We start from the raw sequence: 19,232 nt of genomic DNA, 5'->3' as shown, positions 1-19,232 counted from the left end.
GAAGAGATCAAACTGATACAACACTACAGACCGATTAAATACATAGTTCTAGACAAGACTGAGAAACAACATAGACCCATTACATACAGAGGACTGCATCAGGCTGATATAACACCACAGACCCATTTCATACAGAGGACTGGACAAGAGTGCGAAACACCAGAGCCCCCTAGCATACAGAGAACTGTATCAGACTGATATAACACCACAGACCATAACATACAAAGGATTGGATCAGACTGTGCGTACACCACCGACTATATATTTACCTGTCAATTAACATATTAATTAGATGAACACACTTGCCTGTTAAATAACATCCATTAGATGTTGACAAGACACTTATCGGTCAGTTATCATTCATCCTATATTAACAAGACATGTGCCTGTCAGATATCAGAATCATTACTTGAAGTGTGTTTTACTGTTATAACATATATGCTTTAGACCTAATGATTCTAACATATTGCTCTACGTGCAATAGAGCACAAAATTTCTAAATAGCCTCATTTTGTTATCTTGACATTGATTTGCAGATATGAACCGAGCCCTACTTTCAATAGTTTGACACTTTCAGGGGACAGTGAAAGGCTATCATATACCTCCTCCTTTCATTTGCAAATATAGACTGCTAACAGAGACTTTATCATTTAGACATCAGCAGGTATTTAACATAGTGTTAGTTTTATTCAACAGAACTAAGATGATATTTTCATACACATATTTTTCCGGTGTTGGGGACAGTAGAATTCTAGCATCTACTTATATTGTCTATTTTATTTCCAATTTTATATTTTCTTTCAAATAAATTTGCTACGAAATGAAGTACAATGTCGGAGAGTTAAACAGTAGCGATGCTCAGTTTTTAAATCATTCTAACCAAGCAATCGGAAACAATTACTGTATAATGGAGCTTTTGCCTATTTCAGATTACTGTTATAATTCAGAAGATAATATTTGACGTAAAACAGAACTACATAAGTGACAGATTATTACTCGTATTATAACACTGCCGTCAACTTGGATTGATTCATATGAAATAAATGCCAAGCAAATATTACTGATTCGGTGAGGATTCGCAAAACTTTTAATTGAAACCGTAATTTCCGCCATAGTTAATTTGAAACGACTAGCATATATGAGATTATTGAAAGGTTTTACAATGTGAGATAGTTAGAAATTAATTTAAACAGCTGAACATACGGCGCAATATGGAATCAATTTTGATTTATGGAAATGAAAAAAAAAGAAAAAAGAATAAATATGGGTATTCACATCAAGTTTCCAGAAATACTCGTACTTACCGACTTTAAAGTTAATTCTGAACAATAATTGATTCCATTATGCAATGAAAAGTTCAGTTTGAGATATTGAGTACAATAAGGAGAATAAATTGTAAAAGACTATTATGGTTATCTAAATATAGTTGTTTGGTGCATACAAACGTGCCTCATACAGTATGTATTTGGTATTACTTCAGTAAACTGATTGAGTAAAGTAAAAGTTCAGAAGGAGTCATTCATTGAAATTAAAAGTAAACTAGATTATGAAATTAAACGAAATAACTTTTTAAAAGCAATTACAATGGATTTTTAAAATATAATTAAATTTACTTATAAGAAAAATAAAATAAAAAACACAAAAGGTTGGGAAAAACTCAAACTACTATCTGGGAAAACATGGTTTATTTACCTGAATATCGAGTACTTCTCATCGGAAGTTTTGTCGTTTGTCTTTTTGATATTTGTTTTAGTTCTTAGAGCAAATTGAGTTAAGCATTTCTAAACTGATTTTTTTTTTATCATGTTCTGACATTGTTTTCGTTTAAAATGTGCATTGCTGTCCCGGGTAAGGGGATGAGTTGAGAGTTCATAAACATGGTCAACCCGCTAGACATTTGTGGTCCAGAGGTTTCGGTTGGTTGATGTTTGCAACAGTTGCTTTTGTTGGATGTTATACATTGTAAGCTTAAATCTGGTATTTGTTTTACTCATTGCTGAAGGCTGCCCTGTGACGTATAGTTATTTGCAGTCTTCTCCTTTTGATCTTACAATATCTCTTTTTTAAATTTGTTAATCTCAATTCCAATATCCCGTGCAGACAAAATCAAATTAAAAAGCAAGAATTTTTAATTGGTTTGTACTATTAAATTTTGAAATTTTCTTGATATTGATATTTGAAATTACCATTTCTTGTAGACTTTCAATAAGCGCTTGGTGCACATTTGATATATTGACAATAGCCTAATTTCTTTTGAAACCTATCTGACACATATGAGTAAGAAGCTACAAAGGACAATAAGTTGAAGGTAAATCCTGTAAAGCGGTTTGTACGTACCATAAAGTTTCATTTTGGAAAGACAATTTGCAATGGATAACTAAAACCTAAACCTAAACCCACATCATTTAATTCAGTTATGAGTCGCATTCAGCGATCAACTTATCACTGACTTATCAACGAATCTTTACTTGCAGTGAGCACACACGTGTCATAACGGAAACCAGAAGAAGGGAAAAGGTTTTATATTGGGCTAGTTTTGCTTAATACTTTTAATGTATCTGAATTTTATTTCAAAATAAACATAATCGTTGTAAGCATACATAAAAATGGTGAAAACTATAAAGCTTTTGGTGAATTACAATAATTGTTAATCGACTCAGTATGTATGTCTTATCTCTTAGATTTATTTTCAAAAATATAGATAGAGATGTGAGGGTATACGGACAATGTCCATTGTACTTTAAAAATGATATAATTCCAGAAAGTTCTCTCAGTTGGCAGCTTATCAGAACGTGTAAATCACCTGCTTGTACCAAGAAAGACGCAGATGTTTGATACATTGATCATAACTGAATTTCTTTGGAATTTAATTTTGAACAATCATATGCTACTCCGTCAGTTCGACATTTATTTGTTGACAATCTGTAACTAAGTTTAACCTAACGTTAATTCAAACTATTCCACCAAAGCTGATATATATTGTAAGCAGAATATGTTACATGGAAAAAAGTATTCATCTGATGTAAGTTTATATTGATTTATCTCCGTAATCAATCATTCCGTGGCGTATCAAATATTATAACTGTCAATCAAGACCAAGATCTTGCTCTGAGTCCAAAGAAAGCTTGAACTAAGACTGCTCCTTTCAGAAAGATCGATAAATAGTGTGAAATGTTTCTTTTATAAAGACCTTGCAACTGCAAATATTAGAAGAAATATCTGACTATGGATATCAGTTATCTTATGACTTATCAAAATGAACGAGAGCTTCTTAGTATGTAAACAATATGGTCAAGAGAAAACCACTTCTAACTAATCCTAAACAATCAAATGTTGTCCACTTATTGATAACAATGCACTTAATGTTGTTTATATTCATTGGATTTACTGTACTGTTAGACTTTTCTGCTATTACATTGCGATTGTGGTTATGATCTCGTAGACATAAAAAAAAAAGTGGTTTCCATAACATTTAGTTTAAATGTTTTAAGCGTTGAACCTGTGGCAATTTCATGAAAAAAATCTTAAAAATTATAAACTCTAAAGTGAATACCATTTCAGCACTTAAAATAAAGGTTGTCTTAATTTCTTACGTTTATAATAGGCCATTGTGCGAACTTTTAGCTAATGGACAACTATTTTAATTTACAGTTACATGTAGACCTTTCATTTAGTATTAAACCATGATTTTGTAGATAAATGAAGAACAAAGCGTCTGCTGGATTTTCTTTCACCAGGAACGCGCAAACCCCTAAATCTGCAAAACCAAGGATGAGAAATACTTTAAACATGTCAAGAGCGTTATCATTGTTATCAATACAATAAATATTTGATATACCTGGGGTATACTATATGAATTATATTTTTCTAAAGGTCCGATTGATGACTAATAAAGGTCATAATATACGATGTTATTTCCTTGGCGACGGTTTGTTTACTCTTGGTTATTTCGTCTATATTATCATTTTCTTGGCCGATCAAAAACAATATATTTTTGAAATAGAAAAAGGACACAAAAAGGAGTCATTATAAGTTAAATGTTAATGAAGGAAGGCTATAGTTGCCTGAAAATACTTACATCTACTTCATTTTAATTTCGATGGATAGTTGTTTCATTGGCAATCATACCACATCTTCTTATTTTCCGCTGATAACCCGTGACCAAAAAATGGTCAAACACATTATATTTAGTTTAAATGTAAGTAATATAGGTTTAAGAAACTTTGAGAATTATAAACTCGCTTGGTACTACCCTCGTTATCAAATTTCTGTAAAATTTTGAAAGCTTCAGAAAAGATTAAAAACTCCGAACTCTATTAAACCTGAAAAACAAAATTTAGGAGTATGAAATTATTACCCCTGTCTAAGATTTGGTATTGGTACGTAAGTTATGGTCAATTGTGGTGCATGCATATTTAAGATTGATCAGCTGTAATGAATAGAGAATAGCGCATGGTAAAATTGTGTCACGTTTTGTATCTACCCGTGGAATCATTTTCAGCTAAAGGGTTGATATTGATGGAGGGTTCCTTCAACATTTGATACAAATGATATTTAGATATTATTCAATCATATATTTGAGAATGATTATTATATGGCACTACAAATTGGGGTATGATACACGTTGCGCGATTAGGAGTTAAGTATGGTGACCGGTTAAGGCCATTTCGCTTTTTCGCGGTTTTAAGGATAAAGGGTATGCGATTCAAAGGATATAATATAGTTTAATGTAGCATTGATACATTTCAGGTTACCATACTGTGACCGGCAAACATTGTATTAAACAATTTACTGTTTGAATACCTGTTCACAGATCAGATGTGTTTTCTCATTACTCCCAAATTAATTAAAAGAGAACAGAAAAGTTCTAATAAATTTTATGAAAAATATTTCCTCCTATCGACCTACAACGGTTTACTTAGTAGCCCTTAGAGAAATGTGTTATATTTGAATGGAATGCACCGACGAGTTATTTCTTATACTTATTAATCGCTTATTTCTATGACATTCCGTCGATTTCTTCGGTATAGATTTCAATGAATACACGAGAAATCAATCGCCAATTTCAATGGCCAAAACACAATTTTATTAAATGTTTATCTTAACCTTTTACATCGATACACCAGTGAAAAAAGTGGAACAAAATAATGGAGATGGCTTTTGATATATGAGATGGTTATGAATATGAGTTGACATTTTTAATAACTTGATAAGAAATATGGAACTTCAATCAGTAGGTACTTCTAGTATCGCTTTACAAACTCGCGGTATATATTTTCAAATACTGTTGAAATTGAACACTACTTATTGAATGTTGGTTACTAACGTGCAGTGGCTACTATTTCATGCATAGTCATGACACCAATGTTCATTCGTCATTCTCTGGGTGTCTCAATACACAAAAATAAAATAAGAGCCTTCAACACACAGTTTGTGTTATATTTCATCGTTTATCTCTTAGCAAGTATAGTAGAAAATAAATTACATGCTATAAAATGGAGAGCGGTCAGAGATTAAAAGAATAATATACCTTCCGAAACAAATAACGGAATACTATAAATGGTGTGCCTGATGGTTGTTTTGAGTTTATATATCTAGTTACAGTACACAAAATTTTACGATTTTATCAAAATGCTCATTTAGTTGTATTTCCAAGTCAAAATAATTGAGTATATTATATTTACAGGCATATTTTGTCTGCATAAGAACTCTCACTCGAATGGTCACGCAAAACATGTAAATCTGTTAGCCTTCATGACTAAAGCAATTCATTACAAAGCTAACAAACAATATTGGAATGGGATTGTTCAGACTATTTTTCCAAGTCTACAAAATCATTTGTAAATTCTTTCGACTGTAAATAATTAACCAAGATATAAAATAAAGATTTAAATGTGCAATGAGGCATTTTGTGTCATTACGTGGAAAAAATAATGTTTTCTCCCATTAAAAACTGGAATAATGACTTAATCTGAGCGTGAACAGTCTTTAAACCAGGAAGAAGATTACAATCTTAACTTTTGTAAACTAAATGTCAGGCAGTCAGACAAAGTTGCTGTTTGGTCTCTTTGGCTATTTCTTTCATACATTTTAGGGCTATGTCTCACCATAAAATGGTCTTACTTAGTAGACATAAATGTTTGGCTATAAATATTTCTGATTTGAGGTGACGGTTATATTAATACTCATAGGTGGACCAACATGCAATAAAAAAACATACTTTTCTGGCAAAAAGTCTTTTTTCTACTGTCAGACAGGTATGGTCATAAATTTGTCAAAACGTTTTGGAATCTTTAATTTTAAGTGCTCCTCAACTTTGTTATTGGTTTGACCATCCAAGCGTTTTGATGCGAGCGCCAGTGAGAAGTTTTATTTGACGCATGTCTTGTGTATTAAAACAAAAGCATAATAGCTTCATCCTTTTATCATCCGATCAACGAAACATTCGTGTCATTTTTTTAAACTGATACATGTATTTTTCAAGTAAAATGAACTTTGAAGTTAGGTTTGCAAAGTTTACACAATACGTTTTTTCCTTACAATGTGCAAATATATGATTACTCGAAAAAAAAAAAAAAATCTTTTAAATCGTCGCAAACTATTCTTAGAAATAAAAAAAAAATATCTACCTTAAGCGTCTTAGATCCATACAAGCATTGTCACATTATAATACTTTTTGACATGTGGTTTAGTGAAGAGCAAATCACAAAGTGCACATACTTTTCTGACATATCTAATATCAATTCTCTAAATTATCTTTACATGACATCTCCATATAACCACTTGTATAACTCAGAAATAAATTAAAGAAATCATATTTTGCCGACGACGATAGTCAAGAAAAAGCAATAGAAAAAGATAATATATGGTTTTTTTTTATCTATTGTTACCTGAGGTATCAATCTGTTCAATGATTTGTCTCTGACCCAATGAATTGTAAATTATTTTATAACTGATTACATTTAAATGATAGTGAGGCTTCCATCAGCAAAGGTTGTATATTGTACCATTATTAATGTTACTTTGATCTGTTTGTGTATAAATCAACGACTTTCTAGTATTTTGAACTTATTATATCATAGAATTATTCAATTTGTTACATTTTTGTATATTCAATACAAGATATATACCTTGATAATAATCTGATATACTAGGGTCTGGATGGGGGATCCATTAATTTTAAACCATGATTTTTCTTTTTAATTTATTTATTTTGTCGGTTATTCTCTATTCTTCATGTTTCGGCATCCCTGTATTCTTTATTCTGAATTTTTAATTGTTTTGTTTTGTCCAAAGTTCTCTACGCTTTATATTTTTTAACCATTATATCGTTCTGCATTTTTACCCCTTTTTCTCTATTCTGTAAACCAAATCTAGACCATTATATAAGATTTCGATAATTTGAATTCTTGTTATAGTATTAAAGAAGCTTTATAGACATTTTATGCGTAAATCAAATTATTAGAAAAAAAAAAAAAAAAAAAATCATTAACTTATTTTTTCTTTGTTCACTTTTGTCCCATTTATATTTTAATTAAATTTATATTCCAGGAAAATTACCATATCATCTGTTAACCTTGACGCCAACAATCGACTGTGGCTAAAAATAGTTTTGATAAATTTAATATTGGAGTTGTAAACCGAAACCTCCATGTACAGATTTATATTGCTTCATCTTGTACTATCTGATATGGAACAATCGGTTAACTTATAGTCACCTAATTGGACTTATTGTGACCTTGTTCGACTTAATGTGGCCTTTAAGGACTTATCGTGACCGTTTAGGACTTATTGTGACCCTGTTAGACTTATGGTGACCTTTTAGGACATATGGGGACCTACTTTACAATAAAAAAAAACGTTTTCGATTTGAATGACATTTTAATATATACGGTTTCAAATTATTTTTTATCTAAATCATTGAAATAAAATTTTGTTTCCGCTCGTCGCGATTCCCTCATGAGTAGCCAAGGTCGTTACATCCCCTAGTAACAATTTATGAGATTGGCCTCTAAACTACAAGCTAAAATTAGCTATGACCATTTTTAGAGAAATTATTTTAGTAAACGAATGAATTTATGGCAAATTAGCTGGCCTATTCCAGTTGCTTTAAATATAAACAGCTGCACTTGTAAAATTTACAAAAAAATCCTAAGATAAATGTGTGGGATTCGATCGGGATATTATACCCTCATAAAGTTTGTCTCAAACTGGTTAAACAGATGGCTGTAATAATAGTATTCAGGGCCATTGTTTCTGTATTTGTCATGGGGCTTTACATATTTCCAAAGACCTTTGATCGGAGAATTGAAAGACTCAGGGACAATCAAAACGCTTTAATGCAACTTTTTCTTGCATCAATCAATTGCTTCAGTAAATGTATGTTGTTAACGAAAATAAGTTCATACAAAAGATCACAACAAAATAAACAAGAATGTGTCCATAGTAAACGAATGCCCAATCGCACTATAATTTTTTATGTTCAATGGATCGTGAAATTGGGGTCATAACTCTGATTCGGCATTAAAATTAGAAAGATCATATCATAGGGAACATTTGTACCGAGTTTCAAATTGATAGGACTTCAACTTCATCAAAACTGCTTTGACCAAAAACTTTAACATGAGGCGGGACAGACCGACGAACAGAAGAACGATCGGACGAACGAACGAAAGGACGCATAGAACAGAAAACATAAGGCACATAAATGGGGCATAAAATATACTTCTTAAAATCGTTTGATATTATAAAACATCCTTTGGTAATAGTGTCTCCTGTTGAAATGAATAAAGTGATGTAACCATTTCTTTTTTAAGAACTTTCCTGTGAAATGGTAGTTTATGGTGATTCCCAAAATATTGAAATGATATTCACAGAAAAATCCATTTAATCTTTATCTTAGCTCTCTGAATCGATGACGCTGATTCGTCTAGGAAACAATAATTTACAGTGATAGAGAAAAAAAATCAACAATTACAAAGAAATAAATTTGACTTCAAACAGCTTCCGCTTTTTAATGAAAATATGTAAATGTATCATCTTTCTTTCTCGTAAAACATTTTCTGACTGATATACATTAGTGGAAAGACCTACTAAAATTTAAGTAAATTATTATCCAATTAATGTCCTAACATAATGATTAAACCAGTTGTCTACCCTGACGAAATACTGTACATAAGACGAATGATTATAGGGTAAGATCATTATCTGCGGGTTTTTGGCTTTCATTAACCAATAAACCTTTTGGTAAATAGAATAGTTAACCGTAATTCTGTAATTTGGTCATAGTCTATATACAGATCGGAATAATTACTGATTAGATGCTTGATTTAAGGGAGGCTATATATCAACTACATAGTTACTGACCATTCATTAAAAGTCATTCCATTGTTCTTTTCAATTGTTCCAGAGAATGACCTGCCATTTGTAATTGGTAAAAGTATAGCAACAGAGATGAAACAATGAATTGAGTATGGCATCGTTGGTCATTATTATCTCTTACAATCGCCTTTATAAATGTCAGTGGTACAGTTTGCTAATGAGATCTGAATAGACACTTCACTGTATTCTAGCATCTTCAGATACGCCCGATCAAAACTATCAATGTTGAATACGTTTACCTTCAGGTGTCACACCACCAGTTACTCCCCCAAATTTAGAACGTGAAAGTAGGCCTACTCGGACAAAAAATAGTGCATTTGATGTCATTGTTTACTTAAACTACCCAACAAATTTGCGGAAATGAAACTTTTGGTGAAAGAGAAATATATTAAGACCATTTTGAGCCCAAATTTACTTGTCTATGAGTTGAAATTAAAAATTGAGGATTAATGCGCTCCATAGTATTTTAAGAAAACCAGGGGTTATTTTTAGTGGTACATCAGTTCGGAAGGTCTCATCTTTCTTATATGGCTTTAAAGGTATGTTGTAAATTGGCATGAAGAAAGGTGATACCTGTACGATTCAGGACATACCTGGTTTGTAAGAGGTTAAACTTAAGATAAAAATTTTAGAAAGCTATGAAAATTGCAAAATTTGGTTGAACAGATAGGGACTTTTAATTGGTGGTCTGACACCTACAGTTTTTTTTATAACTGTTACTCATTAAATGTTTAGAGGTAACTGATAGGCGATTGAGTTTATTGCTCGCTGAAAGCTAATTGTTGACTCTCCTTTTCCCCGAATGTGTCATACCAAGTAAGATATATCACCGGGATTGTAAATTTGTAAATTTGGGCTCAAAATGGTCTTAATATATTTCTCTTTCACCAAAAGTTTCATTTCCGCAACATGACGGGTTTAACATTTATATGAGCAACATGGCGGGTTTAACATTTGGAGCGGGATCTCAGCTTACTCTCCTGGAGCACTTGAGATCGCTCACGTCTTTTTATGGGGTTCGTGTTGCTCAGTCTTTACTTTTCTATGTTGTCTTTTGTAAACTGTTGTCTGTTTTTAGGTCTTTTTGGTTTTTTTCATGGCTTTGTCAGTTTATTTTTTATTTATGAGTTTGAATGTCCCTCTGGTATCTTTCGCCTCTCTTTTTTTTTGCTTACAGTTTGTGGTTTACCAGCGTGTCATCAACCTCATAAGTTAATCGCTGAAACTTCTTTTCTCAATATTTGTTATTTTTAATGTTTTTAAAATAAGCTCGTTATTCGAATTGAATTATAAATTACTTAGTACATTTTTAGCTGTTTTTATTAATTTCCAATTTGCCTTCATGAAAGTAATGATTCTCTCATTTGCAAATATTAAATATTTACTGCAAGAATATCTCTATTGGTGTAACACAATTACTATTCATAGATCTGAACCACTCAACGTGTACGTCTATAACTTGTGAATATGTTTACAAACATTTTAAAAAATAATCCGTTAAGGGAACACAGAAAGATGTGTGTTCTCCAACGCTGGGGGGATCTACATAAAGAAGAAGAAGTAACTAAGTTGAATAGTGCTTGGCAACTGGCAATGGCCATTTTTATCTATTTTAATTTAGTGATTGATTGATTGTAGTTCATTTCATGCATTTTCAGGACGAAATAAAATCAAAGGATAGATGGACGGGGTTGAAGTGTGGGGCATTGTAATTCCCACCGGAAACCAGGGATTGCTGTTTAAGGCAGAAAGGCATGCTAGCAACAGGTTTCTACAAATTCTTTAAGTTTTCAAGTATTCTCTGATGTACATGCATATACAAAGCAATGAGTTCGATGAAATAAATTGTAATAAAAAAAACTTCTAAACAACGTTTCCAAACAGGTGCTTGTCCCCCCAAAAAATATGACTGTTTATTCTACGAAATTGAATTTAAGGGGTTCAATGCTCCAAGCACATGCTTGGATTAGTACTAGATTCATTCTTTATGTGCTACCATTATGTGTAATTCTAGCTTTTCCAGTTAGAAATGGGAAATTAAAAACGATTAAAGGCAATGCAAGACAAACATAACAGTAGAGTCATTTTTATATAAATATGCATGATACGCTATCAGATACAAGTTATGTATTATTCATTAACCTCTTAACTTCTAGAATCAACATTTTGTATTTTGATTTCAGACCCAAAGTAAAACTGAATGAAAGCTTGTACTGAAAACAAATTATCTTTTTGTCAGCTTACCGAGAAACAGCTGTAAATAAGTAGACATCCAATTTATTTTCAATATTTGTTATTCAATTTAAGAAAATTATTTTTTATGAACTTGTCAAAATACAATACATGTCAAAAAATAAAGAATAATATCGAAATTTCCCATTAAATGCACCACAAATACAATTATATTAAACTGATAACTTCTTGCTCAGAGAAAAGAAACACCTAATATAGTTGTGTCTTTCTCAGCGTGAAATTCATATAGTGCCAATTATTTAGAAAAGTATATACATAAAAATATTGAATATAGAAACGGGGTATGTGTCAAAGAGACAACGACCTGACCAAAGATCAGAAAATAGTCAAAGGCCACAAATAAAGATGTTGCAAAAACTAACATTTGTCGTTTTGAAATTGGTTTGAACACCCACCCACCCCTTTTTTTCATAACTCCACTTCTGGTATCTCTGGACTATGAGAAATGGACAATGAGTCTTATGATCCATCTCCTCGGGACATTGTAATGCATACAAAATTTTGACGGTCGACTATCTAAACAGTAAAGGGCAGATAATAGACAGGCAAAATGTCAGACGGCAATTTCTACGGAAAGTCGGTCATGTGATCTGTTTGTAATCTCTCCGGATATTGCAAATAAATAAAATAAATAAATAAATAAATAATCTTTATTTCAAGAGGATGATCCCATTAGTTAAAACTAATCTTCCTGAGAGTCCTCAAAATAATAATAACATATTTATAAGTACATAGAGTATTATAAAGTTATATTATACACAATGACATGTGCGACGTTATTTCTCTCCGCTGTTTGAAGCAGTCAATGTGTTTTAAGACAATTTCTCCGGACCTTGCAGAGAAGATGTCTTACAGACATCTCTTGGGGCATTGCAAGGCAGAGAAAATTTCTGACCGCAATTTTTCCACAGTGTAAAATAGTCAAAAGGTCTGACGGTCGTCCCATCGGTAATAGGAAGACAGACGTCTTAAAGACATCTGATCTACTTTCATTGTAAGCCCGACAATATTTCAGAGCGCAATCTTTCCAAAATGTGTAAAACAGTCAAAAAGGTTTGACAATCTTGTCATTGAACATTACAATCACAAACAAATTAAGGCAGCCAATAGGTCTTACGGTTTCTCCTTATAGTTGAAGGTTAGCATTAGGTCTAATGATATATATTTTAGAACCGTGTCCATATGATTCTCTAAGTAGCATTACACATTTTTTTCATGGATTTTTAATTTGTTTTTTGTTTAGTTTTTGTTAGTGGTTTTTTTATGGGTTTTTTTGTAACTATTGATGGGGTTGGAATGATATTTTGGACAGTTAATGTTAGTAATATCTGTTATTTTGAAAACATTTTGATAACATGATAGTAAATTTAATAATAAAAGGGAAATCTTGTTCCCTTATTTGACATTTGTACATTTATGTCTCCAATATACAATCTGACGAACGTAATGATTTTGTCTATGTGTTACAAACATGATTTACCCGCAGCTTAGTACTTATGAATACTTTTACTCGATTGATCAGACAAACAACTTTTACATATCGCTATTGTAGTAATTACTTTATTCCTGTGAAGACCGAAGACATTCTTGAATCACCATTTACATAACTAAATGTACTTGTGCATTCTCAATATGAAATACAACCTGCTAAAGACATTGAAAGTATCTCAAGTTTTTATTGAACATCAAACGATCGAATGTCTTTCAAAAGTTAAGATCTACAAAACGCTTTCATTAAACGTTCCCAAAAAAATAAACTGCTTTGACTAGGTATGTCTTGTTTTCAATTTCTTATATGTTAAACTGATAGTAAATCAAGACTTTAGTGTCTGCATGACTGTGTCATATGAATGATATCTACTGTACACCTTAACAAAATATTATACATGAAAGGAGGCTATGTGTTTTCGTATATATTTTTTTTAAATAAATGAATGGTTAAAATGTTTTTGATTAATTGCCTCAGTTTTGTGTTTTCTTTTTTTTTCTATTCAACAAAGTTGTTATTTTAAAGGTAACCGTCCAGTGTTTTCTTATTTAAGCACATGGTACATTCTCGAAAGTTGTTTTGAAAACTCAATATACAATTAAATAACTACTAATAAGGCACACCATTTTAATTTACAAAATATAGTACATGTACTTGGTTTTCAAATTAATATTTTTACTTTACCTTTTATTCGATGTTTAATCAAATGCATTTAATTTCACACGTTGACTGTGAAGCGAGTTGTGAGAAATATAAATGGATACTTACTTTTATATACGTTCCTTCGACAATTAATCCTTACCAATTATTAATCAAACTGAACACACGTCTGGAATAAAACAAAACAGATATAAAACTTTTATGCCAGATTTCCAATTAGAAGTGAATATGTTTTTGTAAGGAATTTGTTTATAAGAGCGATTAACGGTTTTATCCAATGGAAAATTGACAGTCCTGAATCAATATAGTGAATGTAAGATTAGTACTGCTATCTGATCAGATACCTACCATAGACTGCTACAGAATTAGTTATTCTACGCAAAATACTCGATTATTTCTGTTCGAGAAAATTAACGACGACTGTCACAATAAGTTACCGTATTTTCACAATAATACTAAAACTAACTATTTAAGAAATAAGCAAGATTCTAAAACATAAACTCTTAACTTAAGGTGGGAAATATGTAAATATTTTCACGAAAGCAATCGAATAATTCACTTTTATACAACTTTTACATACATTTAAAATGCAGATGTCAGCATTGACCGAGGAACAAGCGTGTATAACATATGACAAACATCAAAACAGTCCTAGTCTAGTATGGTGAATAAACTATGAAATGAAAGACGATATATAGGAAGACAAATAAATAGAGAGTAAGAATACTCACCAAGAAACAGAACAATTGACAACAGCGCAACACAAATAAAATTGTAAATGAATATTTCTGCGTTCTTGAATGTCTTTTGATAATTTCATTTTCAAAAACTGAGAAAACAATTGTAAATTAAAAAAAAAGATTAAAGAAAGGATGTCCTCTCTGCGTCAACAGCTGTGAATCTGACAATTATTTGTAACTTCCTTGTTATAATATAAAATAACAAGATGTGGTATGATTTTTACAAACAAAACAACTATTCTTCACAGTCAAAATGAAGCGGATTTAAGCTTTTAAGTGATTTTAATTAAATATCATATTTTAACTTTGAAATTCTACATTTTTTTAAATTATGTGTTTGCATTGCATTGTTCTCTTAAGATCATGTGTATCTTTGCATTATTTATTCCTTGTTAGGGACGACATCAAAAGTTCAATGAAGGATAAAAAACTTAATTCAAATAGTTTTTTCACTGACCCCCCTATCCCCCTACTAACTTAATTTGGGGAAAATTGATTGACCCATATGGATATATGTAAAAATCAATGTCGGATAACCAAATCTTGCAGCAGTTCAACCCCCCACCCCCAAACTATTTGAATTAAGTTTTTTATCTTACATTGATCTTTTGATGTCGTCCCTTACGGAACCTATGAAGTGCAAACACATTTTTTGTGCAAACCAGGTTGATCGTGCGCACGACATTTCTAAAACTGGTGAGCACGACTTTCAAAAACTAGTGCTCACACCTTTCACACTTTCTGTGATACATTATTTTAACCAATTTTATTTTTAAGTTATCAATTAGGCAAGAATACAGCCTATACAGTTAATGTTTCGCTTAATAAATGTTACAGTATAAACACGGCTATTGGAACATAAGAAAGATTTAGAACGGAACAAGCAGTGGCGCTCCGCGAAAGACTATCGTATATACCACTGAACATTGCATTACTGACCAGTACAATTGAACTATTCCATCATACGTTGGCTAAATGCAACGGTACTGGTATTAAGTAAAAACAGACGTTATCATAAAAGATAAAATAAACATTTGCCGGAGAATATGATGCCTGTGTAACCTAGTCGCGAACCTATGTATTTCGAAAGAGGTCACTTGTTAGTGACCAGAGGAAAGTCCAGAAAGGTCAATGTGTTCTAGTCTTTACATACTGACTGTGATTTAATGTCCCCATTTGTTGGTAAAATATCTGATTATGATTTGTTATAAAATTAACAATGATATGATATCCTGTTATAGACTATATAAAAACAGAAAAAACATTATCGTTCCCATCGACTACTTTTTAATGGAATAGCCTAAACCGACATACAGATTTTTCGAAATATAAATATATTTAAACGAAATATCAGTCTCATCTAAGATCATCTAATATTTCATACTGTATTGCATTGTTTTCTTTTGTTTATGGCTTTATTGAATGCTCTTATGTTTATGTCATTATCAAATGTATTTTGTGTTTATATTTGCAAAGGGATAGGACGTCACTAATGTTGTTATGAATTGTGTCCAATCACTTTTGCTACTTTTACATTTAAAATATGTTTAAACTAAAAGCTGTATCAGAAGTCTGTCAACACTGAAATTGTGAGTTCGAATCCGGCAGGTGGCCAGTGCGTTCTATTCCAATCTTAATGAGTAGGATTGTCAGTTTTTCTACAAAGGTTTTGTGGTTCCTACCGTATACTACGACTTCCTCGCCCAATAAAACCCGACAACCATGCCTGAAATAGTATCAGACTGCTGAAAGGGCCATTTAACGCTAATCAATCAATCCTGGTAATTATTTCCACCATTTATTTATTCATTGTGTTTTAGAAGAACTGTTTTATTTATATATTTCTTATCTTAATTTTCAAATTGTTAGTTGCTTAACGTCCAGTGGTGGTAAAATTGAGACACTGCCTTTCAATGTTTTAGGAAATCTTTACAATGAGTGATTACTAGAACTCCTTCTGCTCTCTAAGAACAATAATGTATAGTAAATGCAATTTATTGTCCGTTTTATTGAGGAAATGTCTATCTTCATTAGACAAATGTTGGTTTTATTATTTCTTTCCTTATGTCCGCATTTTCCTTAGATTTTAGTAATATCTACTCTAAATTTATACAGTCTATATAACGGTATAATGTAGCAAATCTTATCAAAAGGCAGTAACTTTGCAGTGAGTTGTATTAAGTAACACAACGATAACTCTATGTTTTGATCTCGATACATTTTGTACGTACTATTTTAGTAGAATGTATAATATCCTAATGTATCGGAATGACCACAAAGAGACATCTTTTTTCAGAGAGGTTTAGCAATCAGTCAGTTAACGACCATTATAGGTCTTAATGACAAAAACAAATGCACTTGAAGGCCTTCAAAAATCAATGGACATATCCTCAGGCATCTTGAGATGAAGAACAAAAGTATTAATAGGGGGAACCATGATTGACAATTCTTTTAATTTGTAAAATAATAGCGGAATAACAAATAGAATTACTTGTATGCAATAGAACTACAAGGCATTTATGTTTGATAAAAAGAAATATTATAATAAGCAAATGAAACAAAATACTCCTGAAATAAAGGACAATGATTATAGAAACAACATCAACATTAAGACAAACCGTAATTGAAACTTTAAATAGTCTTTTTCAACACGAATCGTAATATTTTGCCCCATTTACTCAGAGGTTCTCATACCAATTATACTAAATAGAGAGGCCTAGTCCCTTACACGTTGTTTATTCTGTTCTCGTTGTTATTTTATACTACATAGAGAGGCCTACTCCCTTACACGTTGTTTATTCTGTTCTCGTTGTTATTTTATACTACATAGAGAGGCCTACTCCCTTACACGTTGTTTATTCTGTTCTCGTTGTTATTTTATACTAAATAGAGAGGCCTAGTCCCTTACACGTTGTTTATTCTGTTCTCGTTGTTATTTTATACTAAATAGAGAGACCTAGTCCCTTACACGTTGTTTATTCTGTTCTTGTTGTTATTTTATACTAAATAGAGAGGCCTAGTCCCTTACACGTTGTTAATTCTGTTCTCGTTGTTATTTTATACTAAATAGAGAGGCCTAGTCCCTTACACGTTGTTTATTCTGTTCTCGTTGTTATTTTATACTACATAGAGAGGCCTACTCCCTTACACGTTGTTTATTCTGTTCTCGTTGTTATTTTATACTAAATAGAGAGGCCTAGTCCCTTACACGTTGTTTATTCTGTTCTCGTTGTTAATTTATACTAAATAGAGAGACCTAGTCCCTTACACGTTGTTTATTCTGTTCTTGTTGTTATTTTATACTAAATAGAGAGGCCTAGTCCCTTACACGTTGTTAATTCTGTTCTCGTTGTTATTTTATACTAAATAGAGAGGCCTAGTCCCTTACACGTTGTTTATTCTGTTCTCGTTGTTATTTTATACTAAATAGAGAGGCCTAGTCCCTTACACGTTGTTTATTCTGTTCTCGTTGTTATTTTATACTAAATAGAGAGGCCTAGTCCCTTACACGTTGTTTATTCTGTTCTCGTTGTTATTTTATACTAAATAGAGAGGCCTAGTCCCTTACACGTTGTTTATTCTGTTCTCGTTGTTATTTTATACTAAATAGAGAGGCCTAGTCCCTTACACGTTGTTTATTCTGTTCTTGTTGTTATTTTATACTAAATAGAGAGGCCTAGTCCCTTACACGTTGTTTATTCTGTTCTCGTTGTTATTTTATACTAAATAGAGAGGCCTAGTCCCTTACACGTTGTTTATTCTGTTCTCGTTGTTATTTTATACTAAATAGAGAGGCCTAGTCCCTTACACGTTGTTTATTCTGTTCTCGTTGTTATTTTATACTAAATAGAGAGGCCTAGTCCCTTACACGTTGTTTATTCTGTTCTTGTTGTTATTTTATACTAAATAGAGAGGCCTAGTCCCTTACACGTCGTTTATTCTGTTCTCGTTGTTATTTTATACTAAATAGAGAGGCCTAGTCCCTTACACGTTGTTTATTCTGTTCTCGTTGTTATTTTATACTAAATAGAGAGGCCTAGTCCCTTACACGTTGTTTATTCTGTTCTTGTTGTTATTTTATACTAAATAGAGAGGCCTAGTCCCTTACACGTTGTTTATTCTGTTCTCGTTGTTATTTTATACTAAACAGAGAGGCCTAGTCCCTTACACTTTGTTTATTCTGTTCTCGTTGTTATTTTATACTAAATAGAGAGGCCTAGTCCCTTACACGTTGTTCATTCTGTTCTCTTTGTTATTTTATACTAAATAGAGAGGCCTAGTCCCTTATACGTTGTTCATTCTGTTCTCTTTGTTATTTATTTACTATTTTTGGGATACGGTTTGGAACGTATCTCCTTCAAAAAAGAGGCCAACGATAGCAAACGGACATTCAAACATATAAGTCGAAAATAAACTGGCACCACCATGGTTAAAACAGAAGAAAAAAAAACAGCAGTGATCAGAACACAATATAGAAAACTTAATACGGAGCAACACGAACCCAGCCATAAACCGAGGTTGAACTCTAGAAAGGTAAGCAGATCTTGTTCCACATGCGACACCTGTCGTGTTTTTCGAATACATGTAAGTACAAACCCGGTGATATATTTAGTACAGTATAGGTTAGATTCGGGAAAAGGAAAACGGCATTGGTGTTAAGATGGTATGAACATATCCGTCGTCATTGCTGAAACAGATAATCCATAATG

General features: G+C 32.0%; 1 protein-coding gene across 1 annotated transcript in view; it reads right to left on the bottom strand.

Moving 5' to 3' along the window:
• LOC143078984 (dopamine D2-like receptor) overlaps positions 1-13,996 on the bottom strand; it is a 162,594-nt gene extending 148,598 nt beyond the window's left edge. The window contains exon 1 of the mRNA XM_076254071.1: positions 13,892-13,996. The gene's annotated coding sequence lies outside the window, so the exon portion shown is untranslated. The remainder of the gene's footprint in view (positions 1-13,891) is intronic.
• Positions 13,997-19,232: the final 5,236 nt, after the last annotated feature.

This window comes from Mytilus galloprovincialis, chromosome 6 (genome assembly GCF_965363235.1).
Source record: "Mytilus galloprovincialis chromosome 6, xbMytGall1.hap1.1, whole genome shotgun sequence".
Taxonomy (NCBI): domain Eukaryota; kingdom Metazoa; phylum Mollusca; class Bivalvia; order Mytilida; family Mytilidae; genus Mytilus; species Mytilus galloprovincialis.
Note: the sequence above shows the minus strand (reverse complement) of the source record. Positions and strands in the feature narration are given on the sequence as shown.